The 18,416-nt window shown below is 52.0% G+C and overlaps 1 protein-coding gene across 2 annotated transcripts in view; it reads left to right on the top strand.

Annotated features, from left to right (window-relative positions):
- Positions 1-18,416, top strand: part of NHEJ1 (non-homologous end joining factor 1) — a 133,397-nt gene that overhangs the window by 71,422 nt on the left and 43,559 nt on the right. The window lies entirely within an intron of this gene.

Here is an 18,416-nt window from a genome sequence, read left to right as displayed (position 1 = left end):
GTTCCGCAATTTCACATTTGAGTTCTTTCAGAACTCTTGGGTGAATGCCATCTGGTCCCGGTGACTTGTTACGGTTAAATTTATCAATTAATTCCAAAACCTCCTCTAGTGACACTTCAATCTGTGACAATTCCTCAGATTTGTCACCGATAAAGGACGGCTCAGGTTTGGGAATCTCCCTAACATCCTCAGTCGTGAAGACTGAAGCAAAGGTTTCATTTAGTTTCTCCGCAATGACTTTATCATCTTTAAGTGCTCCTTTTGTATCTCGATTGTCCAGGGGCCCCACTGGTTGTTTAGCAGGCTTCCTGTTTCTGATGTACTTAAAAAACATTTTGTTATTACCTTTTGAGTTTTTGGCTATCTGTTCTTCAAATTCCTTTTGGCTTTTCTTATTACATTTTTACACTTAATTCTTGCGTTTAAAGTGAATTGGTAAAGGAAGTGCCATGGAATCAAAGAAAGAGGGATGGAAAAGACCCTCTAGAGCCTTCCGCCCCTTCTGAGGGTCAGCACAGGATTGATCCCAAGAGTGTGACCTCCAAGTCCTAAGCGAGTCTGCTTTTAAATGTCAGATGCCGTGGGGTTCCTTGTCCTTCCAATGGGAGACAGTGTCCAGCCCGGCATCTCACCAGCAGGAAGTGCTGTCTTTGTGCGATTGCACCCCATAACAGGTCGGTTCCTGCTGACGCTCTTGGCCAGGTCATCACCCAGTGTCTGTCATCTGCCGGGCACAGGGCTTCCCAGCAAGCATGGGGTTTGACCTTGTGCCCTCTTGTCACCCGTGCAGGCCCTGACATGGTATTTCTCACTCATTGTAGGGTTTGAGCGCAGGGGGGCAATTTTCAGCAGCTCTTTGTTCTGGAAATACGTGTCACTTCTCTTCCTCATCTCGGAGTGGGAAATCCTCTTCTGCTGCTGGTGGCGAGGGACTCTGTGGTTCATTTTGCTTCACCGTGGGATGGTTGAGTAGACACTCTCTTGGGTTTGCTCTCTCCTCTGCTGGGCTGGGCTATTCTCAGTCCACTGTGCTCGTGTCTCCCGGGTGCTGTTCCTGTTCTGTGATGGCTGGATTGATATTGGGCACAGCTGCCTATCCTTTGGTTTTTATTCTACTAAGGTAATCAATTTTGTGAAGGTTTCCTGTACGGAGCTGTAGCATTCTAATTGGTGGTTTTAATCTGGTCTTCACTGTGGCTAGTATATTGTCTGCTTAGGTCTTTGTCTAGTGTCCTGTGCACTATGTGGCTATGGATGGCATTATCCTCTCTCTTGCTGTGGGGTTGGTTCTGGTCAGGTGTGGGGTTGGTGCTCTAGAGAAGTTGAATGAATTTGTGATTTTGGAGGTGAGCTGTTTGGGTTACATGCAGGGCCCATGTGGAATCTGGTGCAGAATTCACTCCGTGCTGCACAACAGTGATCCACAATCTTGGCTGATGTTTTAAAAAACAAAGTTTCTAGCCCTCATGGTTATGAGGAGACCCCTGAAGATGTGACCCAAATGTAACCAATGCCTGCCTGGGTCTGCAGAGAGCCTGAAACAATGGCTTAGAGAGGTATATACTGCCTAGTCCCCTCACTCAGGGCCCTCTTAACTCCATGATTCTGGGGCTGTAGAATGTGCCTTTCTCCAAGATACCATTTAGCCAAATTCTTTATTTTGTTGTAGGTGGTGCCCAGCATTTTGTTTTCTGTCTCCCTGACCTGCCAGGTCCTGCCTGCAGCTGCCTCTTACTCGGTACCTTTCCCTACAAGGGGGTGTTAATTGGATGAAGTATGTGCTGTTCCGCAGAACCAGAAAGGTGGTGGTGGTTGTAGCCAGAGCTAGAGTCCAGCTTGCAGCCAGAGAGCCAGGCTGCCTAGAGAATCGAGCAGCAGCTGAGGACCAGGGAGCTGAGGAGAACCACTGAAGCTGACTACAGTGGCATCCCGGGGGTGGGAGGAGGAGATTCCGAGCTGGGCCACCCCAGCGACACTAAAACTGCTGAGCCCCATGGAGAGCACAGCAAAAAACTCCATCATCACAGATAACCGTTGGTGGAGGAAATCTCTGTTGGATCATACACCGGTGAACATCCCAGCTCTGAGCCCAAGTCGTGTGTGTTTGGGATGGAAGGAGAGTAATGGAGGGGATTTCATGGACACATTAATGTTGCTGCAGGATTTAATTCTTGCCACAGAATTTGGTCCCTGTGCCACAGAGCACATGGCCCTGGTTATGTAGACGGGCATAAAGCTGCCCTGGGAAGTGGGAAGGAAGCCCTCTGAAATACATGGAATCAGCTGGGGACTGCAGGGTTTTCTGTGATTCCACAGCTCTAGAACCCACCCATAGCTGCAGGATCAGGCCCTGGAGTCTAGGCCTGATGTAAAAATGTCAGGCCACCTACACCTCTGCTCCCCACATGCCCAGGAGAGGGAAAGGGGCAATTCATGTGCCAGCTGGCAAAGCCTCACATTGCCTCCCACCCGTCACGGGTGCCAAGTGCCTTCCCCAGAGGTGCTGTCCATACGAGAGTCTGCGCATGCTGAAAAGCTTTAGGGGCTGAATTTACTGTTCAAATCCGTAACCCAGGCATCTGCCCTGATTGTGCTGCCCCCTTCCTCCGGCATTCAGGAAAACGCCCTCCTTCCCACGCCACTTGAACCTGCCACGGAATTCCCCAGTCCCGAGGCATCAAAACCATGGGCCCATGCTGCAGAACTGGGTCCAACCTGCTGTGGAACCCACAGGCCTTCACTCTAGGCAAGTGTCATGTGTCACGGCAGCCCCACCTGTGGGAGCTCTCTTTCCTCCATTCCTCCCCATGGCCCCTCTCTGCTGTGGGTCTGTTTCCCCATGGCATGTCCTCTGTGTTAGTGAGCCAGCGGAAGCGCTGCCCACCACGTGCCCAGCGGCAGGGTGTTCTGATGTCTCTGAGCAGAGCCTGGAACTGATTCATTCCTGATGGGTGCTCTGCTCTCTGGTTGCAATGTTATGACTGTCTCCATTGGGAGCAGTTGCCGGGTTGAATCCGTGTAGGAGGCTGTGGTGTGGACAGGGAACAGGAACGTAATCTGAGACCATATCATAAGAACAGCCACACTGGGTCAGACCAATGATCCAGCTAGCCCAGTATCCTGTCTGCCGACAGTGCCAGGTGTTTCAGTGGGAATGAACAGAACAGGGCAGTTATTGACTGATCCATTTCCTGTCATCCAGTCCCAGTTTCTGGCAGTCGGAGGTTTAGGGACACCCAGAGCACGGGGTTGTTACCCTGACCATCTTGGCTAACCGCCATTGATGGCCCTGTCCTCCATGAACTTATCCAATTCTTTTTTTAACCTAGTTATATTTTTGGCCTTCACAACATCCCCTGGCAAGGAGTTCCATAGATTAACTGTGTGTTGTGTGAAGAAGTACATCCTTATGTTTGTTTTAAACCTGCTGCCTGTTAATTTCATTGGATGACTCCCAGTTCTTGTGTTATGTCACTTCCCTATTCACTTTCTCCAAACTATTCATGATTTTATAGACTCTATCATATTCCTCCTTAGATGTCTTTTTTCTAAGATGAACAGTCCCAGTCTTTTTAACCTCTCATATGGGAGCTGTTCCATACCTCTAATTATTTTTGTTGCCCTTCTCTGTACCATTTCCAATTCTAATATCTCTTTTTTGAGATAGGGCAACCAGAAATGCATGCAGTATTCAAGGTGTGGGTATACTATGGATTTATATAGTGGTATTATGATATTTTCTGTCTTCTTATCTATCCCTTTCCTAATGGTTCCTAACATGGTTAGCTTTTTTTACTTTTGCTGCACATTGAGCAGATGTTTTCAGAGAATTATCCACAATGACTCCAAGATCTCTTCCTTGAGTGATAACAGCTAATTTAGATCCCATCATTTTGTATGTATAGTTGGGATTATGTTTTCCAATGTGCATTATTTTACACTTATCAACATTTGATTTCATCTGCCATGTTGTTGCCCAGTCAACCAGTTGTGTGAGATCCCTTTCTAACTCTTTGCAGTCAGTGTTGGACTTAACTAGCTTGAGTAATTTTGTACTGTCTGCAAACTTTGCCAGCTCCCCATTTACCCCTTTTTCCAGATCATTTATGATTATGTTGAACTGCATTGGCCCTAGTACAGATCCTTGGTGGATTCCGCTATTTTCCTGTCTCCACTGTGGAAACTGACCCTTTACTCCTACCCTTTGTTTCCTGTCTTTTAACCAGTTACTGATCCATGAGAGAACCTTTCCTCTCATCCCATGACTGTTTACTTTGCTTTAGAGCAGTGGTTCCCACACTGAGGTTTGTGAACCCCTGGGGATTCACGAAATGTTACAGGGGGTTCTCGGGAAAAAATTCCCTAATGGCGGACAGAGCTGTCCCTAGGGACCCTGGGCAGCATGGGACCAGAAGCCCGGAGCCCTTGGACTTCCAAGAGCTAACCAGATCAAAACAAGCTTATCTATCACACTGAGGAGATTTAAACTTCAAGACTCCTTATAAGAAATGGAAAGGGAGGCGGATATTTTTTGCTGTTTTTAAAATTAAATAGGCAGCTAGTATTGTTTTTAAAATTATTATGAAGAACAAGTTGTTTGCCTGGACTGGTCAAGCCCTGAATGCTTGTGTAGGAGGAACTCTTTGAATTGGCTTCTTAAATACCTTCATGCTGTTTCCCATCTGATACTCGTTGATGAAACATAGGAACCTTGTCTTATAACAGGCTTATTCAAAGTGATACAAGCTACGAAAGTGAGAGCTTGGAAGAATGTTGCTGTTTTCATAATTTAATAAAAATACTGTAATGATAAATAATAATTAATAATTAATAGTAAATAGTGTGTAATAAGCATGTCATAAAAACAAATTTTATATTTCCAAGATCACTGCTTTTATAATTTATACTCCGGTAAAGGAGAAAATCCCTGGAAATATTCATTTTTAGGAGGGGGTTTGCGAGACTTGACATTTTAGTGAAAGGGGTTCACAGGTTGTTAAAGTTTGGGAACCACTGCTTTAAAGCCTTTGGTGAGGTACTTATCAAAGGCGCTCTGAAAATCCAAGTATGCTATATCCACGTTTGTTGACTTCCCCGAAGAATTCTAATAGATTGGTGAGCCATGATTTCCCTTTACTAAAGCCATGTTGACTCGTCCTCAAACCGTTCATCTCTGTGTCTGGTGAGTCTGTTCTTTACTATTGTTTCAACCAATTTGCCTGGTACTGAAGTTAGGGTTACTGGCCTGTAATTGCCAGGATCGCTCCTGAAGCCTTTTTTAAAAATCAGCGTTACATTAGCTATGCTCTAGTCATCTGGACCAGAGGCTGAATTAAGTGATAGGTTATACACCACAGTTAGTAGTTCTGCAGTTTCACATTTGAGTTCCTTCAGAACTCTTGGGTGATACCATCTGGTCCTGATGACTTATTGCTGTTTAATTTATCAATTTGTTCTAAAACCTCCTTTTACTGATGCCTCAGTCTGGGGCAGTTCCTCAGATTTGTCCCCTAAAAAGAATGTCTGAGATGTGGGAATCTTCCTCTATCCTCCGCACTGAGAATTGACAAACGATTGGCCTGGTGAAAGGAATTGCCGCCTGCCGCTGGTGTCAGGGCCTCTTGCTGAGAGAGCAGGCGCTGGCCCTGTGATTGTCCAGTCATGGGAGAGCCCAGTGCGGTCGCATACGCATTGCACAAGCTTTTGCTAACGGCTCTGTATTGGGAGAAGGGCTTTCTTGGGTGATTGGTGCTACACCCTGGTTCTGGTGGGGTTCCCAGGGGCACAGGATTCCCCCTTGAGTCTGATAGCAGCAGACCCTGCTGCACCGTGCCCTGAGAAAAGAGAAACCCGGTGTCACTAGGTCTGGGTCAGGCTCCATTTGAGATGCGGTGCTTGGCTTCGGCTCCTCCCCCTGCCCCAGTCCCTTTGCCTTAAACTCACTAGGACCAGAAGGGACCATCCAGTCTGAGCTCCTGCCCATCTCCCTTCCCCCCACTCCTGCCATTGGATCCTCTGGCTGAGCTGCTGCAGTCCTCAGACCTTGATTTAGAGACTCCAGCATTTACTCTAGTTCAAGCCCCCAAGTGACCCGTGCCCCACGCTGCAGAGGAAGGCGGAACCTAGCCAGGGTCTCTGCCACCGCTTTGTCTTTCTCTTGCTCTTTAAATGTGTCCAGCTGTGTGGGGAGGGGTTAGGAATCCCCCCTCCCTCCCCCCCCCGTCCAGGTGCCACTGCGGCCTCATCTCATCCGGCTACGCGTATAGGACACCTGTGGTCAGTCCCCTTTTTAAAGCTGGTAAATATATTGGGACTAGTTTCTGTCCCCTCCAAAGGTCAATATTTGTGCAAAGTTTAATTTTAACTTAACAAGCAGTTGTTAGCTGAGGCTGCCCTGTTGTGTTTGGGTGTTTACGTTTCTCTTTTCCCGTTGATCAGAGCGGTGGGGCTGTGTGAGAGTGTGTGCTTGTGGGTGCTGACTCACAGGGGCTGGGGTGCAAAGGGCTGGCACATCTACTTGCTCCCGGGTACACACAGGAGGCTGCCCAGCTCAGCCCAGCCTGGCAATGGTGCTGAGGTTCAGAGGGTGTGCAGGAAGGACTGTGGCCAGTGATGTAAGCTGTCAACATAACCCACAAACCTCTGCTGGGCAGTGACCAGAGGCTGCTGGGTGGGGGGGGTGAGCAGGTGAGACACCCTCAGCCCCTTGGCTTGGAACAATAGCGGGCAGTGAGAGCAGCTTTCCTGGGCCCTCACCAGGCCATTACACCCCTTGGGTGTTGCAGACAGTCGTGCTGTCACTTGGCCAGGCCAGGCAGATCTAGGTCTTCTCATCTTCCCTCTTCACTCCATCCCTTGGCCCCTGAAGGGTTGTGTGGCTCTCACCTGAATTTCCCCAGTAGGCAGGATCTGGGGCCGTGCTACTCAGAACAGAATGCACCATTCCAGCCTGTCCATCCATCACATTGCTGCCATATTGCATGGGGGGCTCCTATCTAGTTTGCCCTGTGCACTCACCCTGGGCTGCTCTGATAGCAGAGACTTAGACAGATCTCCTTCAGCATTGCTGCCTCCCACTGAGTGCAGTAGAACCTCAGTGATACACCCCCTGTTACCCCAGGACCTGGCAAGGCCATTGGGAATTTCCTGGACTGTCCCCCCAGGCAGCGAGCTGGTGGGGGCCAAGCTGTGTGTGTGTTGTGGATCATTTCCCTCAGCTCACACATTCATAGCGCTATGGAAGGCAGTGATGGAAAATCTCCATTCACCACACCCTGGGCAGCTCCTATGTTCCTAGTGCTTTGGCCAGTCCAGTTTGGATTGAAAGCATGAGGCATGTTGTTGTTTCCCACCCATGCTCTTCAGAGCCCCTCCCCTGATTCTCTGTCCTGACTGGGGATCGCAGCAGCTCTCCCTCTGCCCATTCTAGTCACATGCTGGTTTCTCTTCTTCCAGAGTATTTAGAGTCTCTACCGGACTGGAACTAGCACCGGCCCCTGCAGCAGACCCATGGCATCTCCTTACTCGTGCGCTCACATAGCAGTACTGGGAATGTCAGAGCAGGTTGGCCCACAGCCGTCTCTTGTCTCTCACGGGCCAGCACCAGCTGTTTTGCCGGAAGGGGCAGGAATCCCTGTAGGAGGCAGAATGGGATAATCTGCTTCTAGGGTATGTCTCCTGACCCCCAGCAGTTAGAGGTTGGCCCACGCTCTGAAGTACGAGGGCTTAAAGCCCTGCCAGAGCTAATATTTACTCTAACAGCTCTGGATGTTCTCATTGTCCAGCAAAAGGTTTGTTCCCCTTTTGACTCCTGTGGCTGCACTGATATCTTGTGACAGTGAGTTCCACTGGCTAATTGTGCTTTGTGTGAAGAAGTATTGCTGTTGGTTAGTTTGGACATTGCTGCCTGTTAGTGTCATTGCGTGTCCCCTGGTGGGATGGGTAAATAGCAGTGCCTCAGCTCCTTAGCTCGTTGCTAGTTCGCGTGGCAGTGCTGTGTCCAAGCCTGTCGGGGTCATGGTTCATTCCAGAATTTTACCTAAATCTCTAACATCTGCCACTTTCCCTTTGTCTGTTTCACTCGGTGCTCCACTAACCACAGCGTCCCAAGGGTGGCAGCCAGTCCAGGCCCCGAGTTAGGCCCTAACTCCTCAAGACTGTAGGCTCCTGGGGATGGGACCTTGTCATCCCAGTGTTTGTGCAGTGCCCAGCGTGGTGGGGCCTGATTGGGGCCTGGGGGTGAATGGGAAGCCAGGGATGCACATTCCCTGCTGGGGTGACGTGTTTCCTTTGCCCAGGGGATGGGCTGCCGAGTTTCGAACCCGTTGGAGTGTCCATGCAGCCCTTGCAGTCAGGCAGAGGGAGAGCAGACTGCAGGAAGATGCTCTGGGCCAAAAAGTACAGTGATCCCTATGGCCAAGTCCCGCTCAGAGAGGCTGGCATTCCCCCCTGCAGCCGGGCTATCTGTGAGCCAGGGGGACTGTTTTTTATGTCCTGTCTCTGAAGCATCAGGGCTGGCCACGGCTGGAGACTGGCCATCGGGTGGGAAGGGGCAGGGCTCTGAGGTGGCACCGAGCATTCTGTCTCTCTCAGGTGTGTGGCTGGCTGGCTCTGGCTCACACGCCTAGGGTCTCGCTGATTGCCGTATGTGGGGTGGGAAGGGAATTTACCCCCAGCTCATACTGGCAGGGACCTTGGGGGTTTGTCTCCTTCCTCTGCAGCGTGTGGGTCACTTGCCAGGTTCATCTGGGTTTATCTCACGTCAGCATTGCCCTGCCATGATGGGGGCCTCGGGCACTGGTGCCCCTCGTGCCCTCCTCTCCTCTGCCTGTGGCACATCATGGGCTGGTCTCCTGAGGGTCTCATTTCGGTGGTTGGGTTCATATGCGGGAGCTGGGTGGGATTGGTGGCCTGCGATACACTCACAGCAGGTCAGATTGGATACCTGGTGATCCCTTCTGGCCTTAAACATGTGGCAGTGGGTGGTAACTGCCAGGGTGGCTTCTCCCGGCTCATCACTAGAGGGGCCTGTGGGTCAGGTGGGGTCAGCGCTTGGACCAACTAGCCCTGCTGCTGGGCTCTAGTTGAACAGGCCGTCTTGTGGGGCTCTCTGCTAGCGATGCGGAGTCTGGAGAGCACGTTCATCTGGTTCAGGGTGGCCCTGCTCACCGCTTGTCCAGCTGCAGCGTGCAGGTCTTGGCCCCCACCAGCCCACATTGGAGTGTTGTGGTCATGTTGTATCTTTCTGTTCCCCCGTCCCTGGGGCCGCGCATTCATCAGGGAAGGGGAGACAGGCAGTTGGCTGAGAGCAGAGGGTGGAGGGGCTGGTCACTGATCCCTGGTGACAGACTAGATTGGTGGCTAGGATGGAACACGGCTGCGTCCCACAGCAAGAAGCTGGTGCACCCCATGGTGAGGTCAACACCCCTGTGCGCCCTGTGGTGAGAAGGTTTGTTCCCTGGTGCACCCCCTGGGGAGAAGGCCAGAGTAGCCTGATGTCCTGGTGCCAGTGGGACCAACCTTGTCTCCATGTTTTGCAGGCTGCCCCGTGGGCGCTGAGGTTTGTTGTTTCTGTTATTTCTTTTCCTTTTCCTCGCCAGACCCTGGGCTGCCAACCTCAAAGAGCAAACAGACTGGCTGCATTGTGAGTGACAGTGCTGGGGGGCCGTACACGTAAACACAGGGCTCTTGATGGCCAGGCAGTGGGTGATGGAAGTGAACTCATCTTGTGACATCAGCCCTGTGGCTTCAGGGGAAAGCAGTGGTCAGGCTGCCCCAGAAGGAGCGGCTCTGTTTTCCTTCGCGCTTGGTGCCCGTCTAACTTATAAACTTTAATGGCCAGTTTAAGAGGTTCCTGCATGGGCACCTTGTTGCCAGTTTTAGGTTTTTAATGTGGAAACTTTTCCCTTTGCGGTCGTGGGAGGAAAGACTTTGGGCCACGGGGCCATAATCAGGACTTGTGGGTGCCGATGAGACAGCCCAGAAGGTCTCTGGTTCCAGTCGCTGATGACAAAGGAGGGTTGGCTGCGCCGGCGTGTGAGTGGCACTGACCGAGCTGACCCAACTGGGGCGGGGGAGACGCTCACCCCAGCCAGCCAACTTGCCCCAGGAGCCCTGCCCGTACAGAGAGGATGCGCAGAGGGGACTTCCTTCCTGCAGGAAGGGAACGTGTGCGGTGAGGGCGCAAGGCCTGTCAGCACGTCCAGAGCCATGTCAGCAACTGCCCCAGGCCTAGCCACGCCCTCACACAAACACACCCAGGAAACCCATGACCCCAAATTTAGCTCCTTCTCAGCCGCTGGCTAGAATTCTCTGGAGTTCGCCAGCGAGAAATCCCTGCTATTGATCTTGCCCCCAGGTGTTGTCTCTCTGGGGCTGGACTCTGTGCACGCTGCATGGCAGTGAGAAGCCCTCAGAGATGAGTTGGTGGAGCCCTTCCCTCCACTGAGCAGGGGATACTGCCCCAGGGCAGGCGGGCTGGAGCTTCGGGCGCAGAATTTGGAGCCTGGTTCTACTCCTGACTTTGCTATTGACTTACTGTGTGACCTTGGGCAGGTCCCTTCCCCAGTCTTGCATCAGCTTCCCCCTCTGTTACACTGAGGCTATCAATGTGTCTGTCTCCTCCGTGGGCAGGGGGGTGTTAACTTCCTGTGTCTGTGGAGTAGGTTGGGTGTGGAAGGACAGCGGCCATCTCTTGGTGCTCGTGGCCTGGGCATGAGTCCAGGCTGTGGGGTTAGTGGGGCGCCTTGTGCAGAGTGTGATAAAGCCAGTACCCACACTACCCACCTAGACTGGAGTGCCATCTGAATCGACGGGCTGGAGATGGGGGCCAGGGCTCAGAGTGGTGCCGGAGCTAGCAATGTTTCACCTCACTCAGAACCACATGGGGCTGGTCAGACCTTCCTGCAGGACAGAGAGGTGCAGCCTAGAGTAGGGGCCACATGGGGGGCCTTGGCTCTGGGGGGCCTGGAGGGAGAGAGGCAGCTCTGGGGACAGCTCAGCGCCTGGGTCCTGGTTGCCCCATGTCCATGCTCAGCAGGAAGGTCATGGCCTTTCCTTTTGACTCTGCCCTTGCCAGGCTGATCACGCTGTCTGTCCTCTGGGGGCTGGATCGCTGGGGAGTGGGTGGAACAGCCTCGCTGCACAGGAGCTGCTTGCTTGCTACTCGCAGGGAGCGCGCTGCTCTGGGGCCAGGCTGCCCTGACTGGGGGAGTTGAAGGTGGTGCCTTTTGGTTCAGGAAGCCCCATGGATTGTGTCCTGGCTGCTGGAGAGGCCAGCTCTCCCCTGTGGTAGCTCATCACTGTGATCAGCTGAGGCACCCGAACTAATAGCCCTGTGGGCTAAACTGGAGGGCAAGTGGCAGGAGAACCTCTGGCAAAGGCCCCACTAGCCCCCACTCAGTCTGACGGAGCCTGGATTGCTTTGCAGAGCCCATTTTGCCAGGCTGTCCCTGGTGAGGGGTTTCTTGGTGTTGGGGCGAGAGATCCTTTTGGGGAGACTGATCCATGTGAAGTTTTGGTAAGTGCTGAGGGCGTGAGACTCTACGGGCACTTCCGCTAAATCCAAATACATACAGACACGGAGAACAGCATCGATCCCAGTTAGTGCATTGGCACGACCTAGCAGAGCACAGCTAAAGGGCACTGCCAGCCTGAAACCCACTCTACTGAGAAACAAAGCTAAGTAGTTTTTGGGTGCTGCTCCTGTTCTGCTCGCTTCCCCCTAGTTCCCCCCACCCCCCGCAAACGTGCGTTTTTTGTAGAATCACATTTTCCTATTTTAGCAAGTGTTTTTTCTCTGCCCTCTTGCCGCGCGACAGACCCACACAGCGATGGGACAGACTCACTGTACAGGGGAATGGGGATGTGCATTGACGCTCTTGGCGGCACCAGGGAAACACCTTGAGAAGCTCCAGGAGACTCCATCTTCCCTAGTCTCTCTCAGTTCTGACCAGCGCAGGTGTGTCTGTGTGCAGCAATAGCAGGGGCCTCTGCTCCCTCCAGCAGCCCAGCCCGCATTCCCACAGCTCAGGGCATGAGTTCTTCTGCCCGGTGCTGACGTCCCTTTCTTGGGGGGCGATGGACTCTCCTCATGACCTTGTATGAGCTCAGTGGGTCCTTTAGGGGGCTCTGTCTTTGGACAGCATGGCTTCTATGCTGTCCTTGCTGCTCACTGGCTTTGCCATGCCCACTGCTCCCTCCGCCAGCCCCTGAGGTCCCAAGGGACTAGGCTGGTGCTTCCTCTTTGGTGATCAAGGAGCCCTTCCTGGCCCACAGGGCTCTGTAGCTGACAGACTGGGGAGCTGTAGAGGAGTCTCGGGAGGTGGGGTCTGTGGTGCTATCCCGGGGGTTGCCTGGAGCAAGACATCCCCAGGTGTGCAGGCAGGGCTCCACCGTGTACCTCTAGCTAGTTTGTCCATTGAGACCTGTTTGGGGAAGCCCTACCGGGGGTGTCTGGCCAGCTCCATCTGGGAGTGTGACGATGCTTTCGCTGGCATTGGGGCCGTTCCCAGGCTGCCCTGCTGGTTGTGGGGAGGGGTGCGCAGGGGGGAGCTAGCTTGGCAGAAGGTTGTGCCACAGCTATTGAGCTAACCCTGGGGTGGCACCAACAGCTCCATAAATAGCGCTCCCACCGAGCGGCAGAGGAGTGGCCATGGTTTACCAGCTATTGCATACCATGAGCTTTCAAGTGGTCGACATGCGTCTTCCACATGAACCATTTGTACATCTGCTTTGCGTGGGGGAGAGTTTCAAAGAGAAAAGCCAGCATGCAGAGCCTGTGTATTCCCAGCCTGTCCCAGGACAAGAGACTCCTCCATGGGGTCAGCCCAGGGCTGGCGATGGGTGCCTGAGAATGGCCCGGAGCAAACTGACTTACAGGTACTCCCTGCGCTATATGCCCAGCAGGCCGCCCAGTGCAGGGAGAACCCCGTCTCTCCTAGGCCTGGAAGTGATTCCTGGGAGCCGAATGGTGTAATATATGAATCTGTGATGATGTCAGTCTATGGAGAGTCCAGTGCAGATGGAAGGGGCTGTGTTGTGGGCGCTGATTCCCTGGAACAAGCATGGGCAGCGCAAGGGGAGCCTACTCTGGAAGGACCCCAGGTGGAGAAGATCCTGTCTCCAAGGCCCACTCAGTCCTGTCCTCTGCTGAGACTGACCAGTCAGCTGTGTTGCCAGCTCTGGCTTCTTTACTGCCAGTCTTGTAGTGCTTGGGTGTTTGTGAAAGCACCGGCTCCCGGAGTCCCAGGATTAGGGGAGAATCTCCAACTTCATTGGGAAAGGTGAGGATGTTCCTAGCCTCCTGGCTGCAGGGGAGGTGTGTAGTGCAGCCCCAGTGACCATGAACTGCTCCCAGACCCAAAGCTAAAGAGCCAGAAGCCCAACCTATTAATTAAATACGCCTGAACTTTAGGGCCCTGATTCAGGATTTTTCAGCGTTTGCAGTTGGCAATGCTGAGTTAGTGCCAGCAGGGCTGGTGTGTATGTGGGGTGGACACCTGTCCCAGCAGGAGCTGGGTTGAGCCCCCAGCATGTCTCAGGTGAGGTGGGTCTTAGAACGCCAAGATGTTCTCATAGAACATCATAGAAATGTGAGGCTGGAAGGGCCCCAGGTCACTTAGTCCAGTATTTAACTAGCCTGGGAGTTAAAAAGCTTTACCCAATATCTAACCTAAGTCTCCTTTGCTGCAAACTGAGCCAATTCCTTCTTATCTTGCCCTTGGTGGGCAGGAGAACAATTGATCTCTGTTCCCTATGTAACAACCTTTGACTTCTGTGAAGACTGTTGTCAGGTCACCCTCAGCCTTCTCTTTCAACTTTTCTTCAGAAGTTGGGTTTTCTAAAGCGCTGATCATTTTTGTTGTTTTCCTCTGGACTTTCTCCAGTTTGTCCACATCTTCCTTAAAGTGCAGCACCCAGAACTGGACACAATACTCCGTCTGAGACCTCACCAGTGCTGAGCAGAGTGGGACAGTGACCTCCTGTGTCTTACATACAACACTCCCATTAATACACCCCAGAATGTGGTTAACCTTTGTCACAACAACATCACACTGTTGACTCATATTTACGTAGCCAGTTTTCCCCAATTTGAAGCTGTGCATTTGATTTTTCCTTCCTAAGTGTAGTTCTCTGTACTGGTCATTACTAAATTTTGTCTTACTGATTTCAGACTAATTCATCAAGATAATTTGGTTTGCACGTTCGGTTCTTTTTATTGGGTCAATGGTCTGCAAAGCCTAATGTGTCTGCACTACCCAGGGAGGGCAGCTGAACGCCAAGCACCCAACTTGGAGTCAAACTGCCCGTTCTTCTTCGAGTGCTTGCTCATATAGATTCCAATTAGGTGTGTGCGTGCCGCATACACAGTCATCGGAAAGTTTTTCCCCTAGCAGGACCCGTCGGGTCAGCTGTGGAGCTCCCTGGAGTGGCACCTTCATGGAGCTCAATATGTGACCCTGCCGACCCGGCACCACCTCAGTTCCTTCTTACCGCCAGTGACGGGTGTTGGAACTGTGGTGTCTTGCTTTTTGACTGTTTGTACATTGTAGTTAGTTAGTTAGCTGTTGGGCTGGGGGGTTTACCCTTCACCCCGATCGTGTTCTCCTTGGGGGGCTTACATGCCCATGTCCCAGGGGTTCAAGCCCTGCAATTCCTGCAACAAGCAGCCCATGCCAATGAGTGATCCCCCCAACGCTTGTTTAAAGTGTCTGGGGGAAGCACACCAAGCAGACAAGTGCAGGATTTGTAAAGGGTTTTGCCCCAGAATGAAAAAGGAGCAAGACTTTAACTTCAAGCAGCTCTTTATGGAGGCGGCACTCAGACCGCAACCTACATCGGCGTGGCAAGACAGTATTCTTGCCAGCAAGTTAAAGAAGTATGGCCTGGGATGAATGGACTATAAGGTGGATAGAAAGCTGGCTAGATCGTCAGGCTCAGCGGGTAGTGATCAATGGCTCCATGTCTAGTTGGCAGCTGGTTTCAAGCGGAGTGCCCCAAGGGTCGGTCGTGGGGCCGGTTTTGTTCAATATCTTCATTAATGATCTGGACGATGGCGTGGACTGCACTCTCAGCAAGTTTGCAGATGACACTAAACTGGGAGGAGTGGTAGATATGCTGGAGAGTAGGGACAGGATACAGAGGGACCTAGACAAATTAGAGGATTGGGCCAAAAGAAACCTCATGAGGTTCAACAAGGACAAGTGCAGAGTCCTGCACTTAGGATGGAAGAATCCCATTCACTGCTACAGACTAGGGACCGAGTGGCTAGGCAGCAGTTCTGCAGAAAAGGACCTAGGGGTTACAGTGGAGGAGAAGCTGGATACGAGTCAACAGTGTGCCCTTGTTGCCAAGAAGTTCTAACGACATTTTGGGCTGTATAAGTAAGGGCATTGCCAGCAGATCGAGGGACAGGATCGTTCCCCTCTATTCGACATTGGTGAGGCCTCATCTGGAGTACTGTGTCCAGTTTTGGGCCCCACACTACAAGAAGGATGTGGAAAAATTGGAAAGAGTCCAGCGGAGGGTCACAAAAATTATTAGGGGTCTGGAGCACATGACTTATGAGGAGAGGCTGAGGGAACTGGGATTGTTTAGTCTGCAGAAGAGAAGAATGAGGGGGGATTTGATAGCTGCTTTCAACTACCTGAAAGGGGGTTCCAAAGAGAATGGATCTAGACTGTTCTCAGCGGTCTGTGCACCGCTGTGTTGCTCTCCCAGCAGATATCAGGGTGATTAAAGTCTCCCATGAGAACCAGGGCCTGCGATCTAGTAACTTCTGTTAGTTGCCGGAAGAAAGCCTCGTCCACCTCATCCCCCTGGTCTGGTGGTCTATAGCAGACTCCCACCACGACATCGCCCTTGTTGCTCACACTTCTAAACCTAATCCAGAGACTCTCAGGTTTTTCTGCAGTTTCATACCAGAGCTCTGAGCAGTCATACTCTCTTACATAAAATGCAACTCCCCCACCTTTTCTGCCCTGCCTGTCCTTCCTGAACAGTTTATATCCATCCATGACAATACTCCAGTCATGTGAGTTATCCCACCAAGTCTCTGTTATTCCAATCGCATCATAGTTCCCTGACTGTGCCACAACTTCCAGTTCTCCCAGCTTGTTACCCAGGCTTGTTGCATTTGTGTATAGGCACTTAGGATAACTCACTGATTGTCCCACTTTCTCAGTCTGAGACAGGAGTCCTCCTCTCTTGCACTCTCCTGCTCGTGCTTCCTCCCAGTATCTCATTTCCCCACTTACCACAGGGCTTTGGTCTCCTTCCCCCGGTGAACCTAGTTTAAAGCCCTCCTCACTAGGTTAGCCAGCCTGCTTGCGAAGGTGCTCTTCCCTCTCTTCATTAGGTGGAGCCCGTCTCTGCCTAGCACTCCTCCTTCTTGGAACACCATCCCATGGTCGAAGAATCCAGAGCCTTCTCTCCGACACCACCTGCGTAGCCATTCGTTGACTTCCGCAATTCAACGGTCTCTACCCAGGCCTTTTTCCTGCACAGGGAGGATGGACGAGAACACCAGTTGCGCCTCAAATTCCTTTATCCTTCTTCCCAGAGCCACGTAGTCTGCAGTGATCCGCTCAAGGTCATTCTTGGTAGTATCATTGGTGTCCACGTGGAGAAACAGGAAGGGGTAGCGATCCGAGGGCTTGATGAGTCTCGGCAGTCTCTCCGTCACATCGTGAATCCTAGCTCCTGGCAAGCAGCAGACCTCTCGGTCACGGTGGCAGATAGATGACTCCTTCCCCCTGAGGAAGGAGTCCCTGACCACCACCACTCGCCTCCTTCTCTTGGGAGCGGTGATTTTGGAACCCCCATCCCTGGGACAGTGCATCTTATGCCTTCCAATTGGTGGAGTCTCCTGCTCCCTTCCCTCAGATGTATCCTCTAGTCCACTCTCCGCATTAGTGCCTGTGGAGAGAACATGAAAACGGTTGCTCACCTGTATCTCCATTGCTGGTACATGGACACTCTTCTTTCTTCTTCTGGAGGTCACATGCTGCCAAATTTCTTCACCGTCCCTCTGTCCCCTCTGCGCAGCCTGCTCCGATTCTTCAGAACGTTGTGCCCGTAGAAGCATATCCTGACGTCTGTCCAGGAAATCTTCATTTTCTCGTATGCAACGCAGGGTCGATACTTGTTTCTCCAGACCTCGAACCTTAATATGGATCTTAATATGGTCTTTTCCAGACTTATAGGTCCACCATTTGAGCCACTGGCAACATGCTCCCTGCTTTATCTCTCATACAAGGTGGCGTTTCTGGTGGCAATAACCTCAGCTAGGAGAGTGTCAGAGCTCAGGGCCCTTACATCAGAGCCCCCTTACAAGACATTCCATAAGGACAAGGTTCAGCTCAGGCCTCACCCGGCTTTTCTCCCTAAGGTTGTCTCCCAGTTTCACATCAACCAGGACATCTTCCTCCCAGTGTTCTATCCTAAGCCGCATTCCTATGGCAGGGAGCAAAGGCTTTACTCATTGGATGTCCGCAGAGCGCTGGCATTCTATAGAGAGAGAACTAAGCCGTTCCGAAAGTCCGTCCAGTTATTCGTAGCGGTGGCAGACAGGATGAAAGGCCTCCCCGCCTCATCCCAACGCATCTCGTCGTGGGTCACATCACACATTCGGGAGTGTTACAACCTGGCGAAGGTGCCCTCTCCGCCGATCACTGCACACTCCACCAGAGCTCAGGCCTCCTCAGCAGCGTTCCTGGCGCAGGTACCCACATAGGAAATCTGCAGAGCGGCAACGTAGTCCTTGATGCACACTTTCACGATACACTATGCGATCACACAACAGGCCAGAGACGATGCGGCCTTCGGATGAGCTGTGCTCCAGTCAGTGGATGACTCCGACCCCACCTCCTGAACTTTGGCTTGTGAGTCACCTGACTGGAATCAACGTGAACAAGCACTCGAAGAAGAAAAAACGGTTACCTTCTCATAACTTGTTCTTCGAGATGTGTTGTTCATGTCCATTCCAATACCCACCCTCCTACCCCTCTGTTGGAGCAGCCGGCAAGGACCTGAGGGGGTGGGGGGTTGGCAGGGCCCTATATTGGGCGCCATAAAGGCGCGACTCCAGGGGTGTCCAGGCCGACCCTACGGACGCTGCTAAGGGGAAAACCTTCCGTCTGGCATGCACGCGGCGTGCACATACCTGATTGGAATGGACATGAACAACACATCTCAAAGAACAGTTACGAGAAGGTGAGTAACCATTTTTTATTTAGTCTTTTTTAGAGAAGAATGAGGGGGGATTTGATAGCTGCTTTCAATTACCTGAAGGGGGGTTCCAAAGAGGATGGATCTAGACTGTTCTCAGTGGTGGCAGATGACAGAACAAGGAGCAATGGTCTCAAGTTGCAGTGGGGGAGGTCTAGGTTGGATATTAGGAAACACTATTTCACTAG

Source organism: Malaclemys terrapin, chromosome 11 (genome assembly GCF_027887155.1).
Source record: "Malaclemys terrapin pileata isolate rMalTer1 chromosome 11, rMalTer1.hap1, whole genome shotgun sequence".
NCBI lineage: Eukaryota > Metazoa > Chordata > Testudines > Emydidae > Malaclemys > Malaclemys terrapin.
Note: the sequence above shows the minus strand (reverse complement) of the source record. Positions and strands in the feature narration are given on the sequence as shown.